Source organism: Triticum urartu, chromosome 2A (genome assembly GCF_056163025.1).
Source record: "Triticum urartu cultivar PI428250 chromosome 2A, HENAU_Tu73, whole genome shotgun sequence".
Lineage (NCBI taxonomy): Eukaryota > Viridiplantae > Streptophyta > Magnoliopsida > Poales > Poaceae > Triticum > Triticum urartu.
Window position 1 is genome coordinate 676,889,289 of NC_141874.1, and position 7,357 is coordinate 676,896,645.

Consider the following 7,357-nt stretch of genomic DNA (forward strand, 5'->3'; position numbering starts at 1 on the left):
AATACATAGACAAATACCGTGTCCCTAGTGAGCCTCTACTTGACTAGCTCGTTGATCAAAGATGGTTAAGGTTTCTTAACCATAGACATTAGTTGTCATTTGATGAACGGGATCACATCATTAGGAGAATGATGTGATGGACAAGACCCATCCGTTAGCTTAGCATATTGATCGTTCAGTTTTATTGCTATTGCTTTCTTCATGTCATATACATATTCCTTTGACTATGAGATTATGCAACTCCCGGACACCGAAGGAATGCCTTGTGTGCTATCAAACATCACAACATATCTGGGTGATTATAAAGATGCTCTACAGGTATCTCCGAAGGTGTTTGTTGGGTTGGCATAGATCGAGATTAGGATTTGTCGCTCCGAGTATCGGAGAGGTATCTCTAGGCCCTCTCGGTAATGCACATCATAAGAAGCCTTGCAAGCAAAGTGAGTAATGAGTTAGTTACAGGATGATGTATTATGGAACGAGTAAAGAGACTTGTAGGTAACGAGACCGAACTAGGTATGAAGATACCGACGACCGAATCTCGGGCAAATAACATACCGATGACAAAGGAAATAACGTATGTTGTCATAACGGTTCGACCGATAAAGATTTTCGTAGAGGGCCGCACCAGAGGAGACGGAAAGAGCGGAAGAGAGAAGGAAGGGGAGGGATTCGGCCTCCCCCATGGTTGCTCCCCTCCCCCTCCCACCTATATATGTGGGGAGGGGCGCCTAGAACACAGACCAACAATTGTTAGCCGTGTGCGGCACCTCCCTCCACAGTTTACGCCTCCGGTCATATCTTCGTAGTGTTTAGGCGAAGCCCTGCGCGGGTTACTTCGCCATCACCGTCACCACGCCGTCGTGCTGAAGAAACTCATCTACTTCCTCGACACTTTGCTGGCTCAAGAGTTCGAGGAACATCATCGAGCTGAACATGTGCAGAACTCGGAGGTGCCGTACATTCGGTACTTGATCGGTCGGAACAAGAAGAAGTTTGACTACATCAACCGCGTTGTCAAACGCTTCCGCTTTCGGTCTACGAGGGTACGTAGACACACTCTCCTCCTCTCGTTGCTATGCATCTCCTAGATAGATCTTGCGTGAGCATAGGAATTTTTTTTAAATTGCATGCTACATTCCCAACAATGAGTTCTTTGATGCTTGTGAGAATGCGAAGGCTTGATGCGAACTCTGGTGCCGACAGGATATGAATGGCCGGACAATGCGGCATTTTTCTTTTGCACCAAAGTATTTCAGGCCATTATGCTGTTCTTTTTAGTTTGAATCTTCTTCGGAAGTTGCAATGTAAGTTGGAAGATAACAATACACAGTTCATTTTTGTATGTCCATGTAGTAGTGGTTTTGTTATTGACATTCAGGGATGATGATATCAACAACTAAAGCAATGGTAAGGATATGTTGGTTCCATTTTCATCTTATTAGTGGGCTAAATCCGTGGAGCTTTGATACGTTATTATTGATTGATAGACAACTATATATGGATTTTCTTTAGCCTTTTGTTTTTCCTCATGCTGCTACTGTATCAGTTCAATTTGAGAAGCACATTGTTCATGCGCCTATATGTGATATACTAATTTGCACTAATGGAAGTCGGTTGCTATAGATAAATGGATCAATAATGAAACACTCATTACTGCTACGACAATATATTCCATCACAATGCACGGGCACCTATAGTCAAGAGGAGGCACTTATAGATAAAAGTGATAGGAGGTAGCAAGTATGAGCATGATCTAACAATGGACCAATGGTAATTTATGTGAGAGAGAAATGCTTGTGAGAATAATGCATAGTATATTTTACTCCCGTTGCAACGCACAGGCATATTTACTAGTAACTAAGTTTAGGAAATGTTTTTTTTCAAAAATGTGTTCATGTATGTGTAATATAAAATATGTTCTTGAATTAGAAAATGAATTTTTTATAATTATTTATTTAATATAAAAGGTGTTTACATATGTTCAAAAGGTGTCCATGTAATTTTTAATGTTAGTGCAACTTAAAAAGGAGTTCCTGTAATTAATAAAATGTTATTATAATTTTGAAAAGCATTTATGTATTTCAAAAAATGTTATTGCAATTTTAAAACGTTTAATGTTTTTAAATGCTTGTGTAATTTATTAAATTGTTCACATGGTATTTAAAATTGATGATATAAAATTATAAACTATTTGTATTTTTAGAAAATCAAGAATTTTTTTTAAATGTATTCGCACATTTAGGAAATTGCCTAAAATTAGAATTAATGTTCATCTAGTTGTACAAATTGTTCCTGTAATTTCAGAATGTGTTTGAGACTTTTATAAAAACAATTAAGTATTTTTAAAAGTGTTAAAACGTTTACTAAAAGTGTTGTAGACTTTTCAAAAGTTAATATGAAAACATGAAATATAAAATTAAAAAATATAAAAATAAACTGGGAAAAGGAAGATCACATAAACCCGGGGAAATCGGACATAAGGTGAAAAAAATAGACACTAGCGGGCCTCGGCATGATCGCATGCAGTAGTTTCCTGCGTGCAGTTTTAGGAGGGGGCAAAGATATCTAGAACACGGTTGAAGGAGATAATTTATAAATCATGTCGTATATGATTGAATTTATTTTAATTTTTATGGGAAGAATTTATTTATATATGCACTACCATAGTGAAGTTTTCTTATGAGCTGCGACAAGGCTCATTCTGGCCCCCAACAAATGCTCTATCCCCCTTAAAAAACAAATGCTCTGTCATTCGTACAATGGATTTTCCTCTTTTTTTTTTCTCGTTACTCAGTAGGATTAGTGTTTGGGTGATTGTTATACGCCACCTATTGCACATGATAGCGAGTCGATTGTCCACATTAGGCGTATTAGTGGGCATGCGCAGCTCAGACAACCGACGGAACGGTTTTTAATCGCTAGCTACGCGGGGTGTTCTCTCGTGGTTTTCTTCCAAACTTTTTACTTTTAGTTTATGTTCCCTTTTTTTATCTTTTAATGTCTATGCCTTAATTGTAGTTTTGTTTATTTTTTTTTTCTATTTCTCTTACAAATTATATAAACCTTCATCGAGTAATACACACATATTTTACTCGATTTATTTTATTTTTTTCTGGATTTCTGTTTTATTTTATTTTCTACTTTAAAAATTTTAGTTTCCATTTCCTTGTTTTTTTTCTTTTCTGTTTTCCTTCTTTAGTTTTCTCATTTTCCTAATTTATTTGATTTTGTTTCATTCTGCTTTTAAAAATGAACACATACAATACTTAGAAATACATGAATATATTTTTGAAATGCATGAACACTTTTCTGAAACTTCTTGAACATTTTCCTAATAGACGTGGACACTTTTAAAACTTATACCATTCTTTAAAGTAGTTGGATCTTTATCAAATGACACGAAATTTATAAAACAAAATGCTTGTAAACATTTTTAAAACCATGAGAACACATTTAGAATACATGAACACTATTTATATTTACACAAATACTTTCTGAATTTGTTTGATTTTTTAAAGAAATATATGGACACCATTTAAAATTGAACTAACATTTTAAAAATACACGAAAACATATTAAATTTGCATTTTCCAAATATATAACATGTATTCTTTTATTTTTGCATTGGGACACGCCTATAAGAGTGGGCGGGGGAGGGGGGATTATTTGTTCATTTTTACAAGTGGGTCCCACATGTAAGCGGTATATCTAAAGTACTATGGACAAAGAAAATGATCAAAGGGGTTTGACCTGACAGAAATGATGCAAAGGGTAAAAGCGATCAACCATTTTAAGGGAATAGGGATAAAACTGAGTGTTTCTGAATCTTGAGTGGCGGGAAGCAAGTGCAAAATTATAAAGATCTCAATTGTTTATTCCTTAGTCTAACATAGTGGTAAAAGTAGTAAAATTATATTACTGTGGGCATCCCACAAGCCAAAATCATAAAAATCCTAATTTTTTATTCCTTAGTCTAACATAGTCGTAAAAATAATAAAATTATATTACTTATGGGCATCCCGAAAGCTTGTGGATTGCCCTTAAGTTTTTGTGCTTGTGGTCAAGTTCTACATTATATGTAGTTGTTCGTAAGGGTCCGGATATTCAATTCGGTGCCCGGGCTCATCTGCACCTGGTGAATAGTAAAATAAAAATATATAGTAAAAAATGTCAAAAATATATTTTCATGCAAGATGCACCAGTGCGTGCAAAATTTCGTGGCTAAGGAGCTCGTCGCAAAAAACAAAAATGACCTCTGAACCGTGTTCTTTTCAATAGTTTCTCACAGGCCCAAAATTTATCTCTTCTCTGAGAGCTACCGAAATTTCTAAACTCCACGAAACTTGCCAAGGACTTCACGCACATGAGCATCTCACAAATTTTTAAACTATTTTTGAAGGATTTTAAAATTCACCCATGCTTGTGAGTGCAGATGCATCCGAGAGCCAAAACGCGACTTCTGTAAGGTACCCGAGAGCCAAAACGCGACTTCTGTAAGGGCAACCCTTTTGTTTGTGGATAATTTATAGCCGCATCGCGGATGCCGTAAGTGGGAGGAGGGGGTTGTCCCAACTCCCAACAGCATTTTACTTGTTATGGGCCGAATAGGAAGCAACTAACTAAAAGTTAACCCTTGGGACGCTCCCGCACGCAGTGGCGGAGCTTGAGCATAATCCAAGAAGGGGTCATTACTTAAAGGGGAGCAAATTTATAGGATAAGAGGGGCTAATCTCTAATTTAAGCACTAATTAGACCTAATGTATACATATTCTTCAATGAGTGCAAAGATTAGGGGGTAGAGGCATGGCCCCTCTTGGTCTGCATGAAGCCACGCCATTGCTTGCATGAGTCATTATTTGGCATGGGAGCACGTTAAGTGGTATGCCTAGTCATTGCCACGTATCATGTGTTGGGCGCTCTTTTTGAATTTTTTTTGTACACATTTTTTGGCTTTAGATGATTTTTTTTCTTGCCTGATTTTCCCAAGATTTTGAAGGGGGGCGGGGGGTTTGATTTTTTTTGCTAGGAAGCAGTCCTTTTCACAAGAGGTGCTTCCTTGATATGTGTTGTGCTTCTTACGGAAGCAACGATGTGCTTCCGCCAAAAGCATATCGCCTGAGCTACCATCAGATAGCATGTGCTTCTCAAAATGGAAAAAAGCACAACTGTATCTTTCACCAAAGAAAGGAAAACACATAGTTGTGCTTCCGCGAAAATGACACCCTTGCTTCTGTGAAAAGCACAGTCCGCGCTTCCTCAAATAAAGGAAAAAACACAGTATGTGCTTTCAAAAAAGTGAAACTCGCAACCGTTCTTCCCGGCTCTAGTTTTTTTGGTATTCATTTTTGTTGTTGCCGGTTTTTCGGGTTTTTTTTTTGGATTTTTTTGTTTCCTTTTTTTTCGTTGTTTTTTCATCGAAACCCATTAACTTGGAATCTAGTTTCGAAGATCTCGACGAGAGAAATTCAAAGACGAAAATGGTTCGGTGTTTGGACGCACGATTAGAGATAAAATAATTTGAAATAATAAATCTAAAAAAGAGAGAAAACTCACATGTTGTGCTCCACTTGTCAACACCTGAGAATACAGTGAGTGATCTTTGCAAAGGGTGATTTCCCATTATAAATTTAAACTATAGGCACAAGTATCAGACGAACATAATGAGTGGCCCAACTCTAAATACGCTGCCGCAATTATTTGGTTCACAAGATTTAAAAAGCATACAGAAGGCTGAATCCTAAAGGGATGAAGTACACAAAAATCAACAAGTGATTTGTTTGCCCCATAAGAGAATCAAGGAATTTTGTATAGAAATCAAATTCATATCATAGATTCTATTGGAAAATTTCTACAGATTTGCATACTACATAATTTATATAAAATTCATTTGAAGGAAAGAGCCCTCATGTGCGGTACGTCTGCACTCACATTTCAGTAGATTTCTTCGTTTGTTCTTGTAAGTACAATCCAACTACGGAAAAAAAAAACGGCTCCGCATCGGTTAAGTGTAGGTGTTTGCGATGTCGGCGAGGTGGCCCGCCAGTTCATCTGGCGCAGAGAACATGACCATGTGGTCGGCGTTAGCCATCTCCCTCACCTCAACCACGGGGATGCCTGCAATCATGTGCCTCTGGTACTCCTCAACCATGGCCATGTCCTGCTTGGCGACCACGTAGACCTTGGTCACCGCGCCGTACCGGGCAGCGCTGAACGGCGGCCGTTGCTGCTGGTCGGCCACGTAGTAGGAGCTCACCCGCGCCAGGCTCTGGCACAACGTGTAGTCCTCCTCCGGGCTCAGCTGGTAGAGCTTCTGGCGCACGAGCTCGGGGCCGAGGAACACCGACGGTGGGGCGTGCTCCTCGTCGATAACACTGTCCATCCAGTCGGACGCGAGAACCTTCTCGATGACGCGGGTGCGCGGGCCGTCGCAGTCGGGCATGAAGGCGGTGAGGAACACGGCGGCGGCGACCTTGTCGGGGAATTCCTCGGCCGCGAGCGCGACGCTCATCCCGCCGAAGCTGTGGCCCACGAGCACCGCCCGCTCGCCGTCCGGGAGGTCCCGGAGCGCGTCGAGCAGGGGGCGCGTGTAGTCCTCAAAGGTGGGCGCGTCGCGCAGCCGGCGCGCGTCGGCGCCGCACGCCACGAGGTCCGGCGCGTCCACGCGGTGCCCCGCGGCACGGAGCAGGGTGGCGACCTTGTACCAGCACCACCCGCCGTGGCCCGTGCCGTGCACCAGGATGAGGCGGGTCGACGTCGCCACGGCAGCCGCTGGCACAGAGGAAGAAGACATGTGTGCGCGCCGAGCACTGGACAGTACACGCCGAGGCAAGTAGGCACCTAGCTAGCTGCTTCCTTTTCTTGGCTGCTTGATTCATGTTACACGTCTCACTTTATTTATGTATGCGGCTATGCGGGCATCTTCTTCAAGAAAAAAGGGCAGATGCCGTATTGTCGGCTGATGCAATGCTGGCGGCGTCCTTTATGCATTGGCAGGCTGCAGAGAAGATAGCTGTTCAGCACAATCTGTTCACGCGGAGAAGATGTAGTAGAAATGAATGTTTTAGGCCCTTTTCGGTATCTCTCCGCGGAGCGAAGCTGGGGAGCTGGATTTTCGCTGCTCCGTCAAAATAAGCTGTAGGCTGATCCGCTCCAGGACTCTAGGAGTAGAGTCAGAGGAGCGAAGAAGAATCAAACAGGCTCTTAGTTAATACAATCAAAAAACCAATCTGATGAAAAAGGTAGTACATTTATACACCACACTTTTTGACATGTGACTTCCTCATGCCTAAACGGAAACCGAAAATGGGCTGCAATTTAATTGCGCTAGTCGGGTCTTGAACTTAATACTTCTTGG

At 41.0% G+C, this 7,357-nt stretch overlaps 1 pseudogene; it reads right to left on the reverse strand.

The window, feature by feature from the left end:
- Positions 1-5,679: 5,679 nt before the first annotated feature.
- LOC125534029 (methylesterase 3 pseudogene) lies at positions 5,680-7,047 on the reverse strand (annotated as a pseudogene).
- Positions 7,048-7,357: the final 310 nt, after the last annotated feature.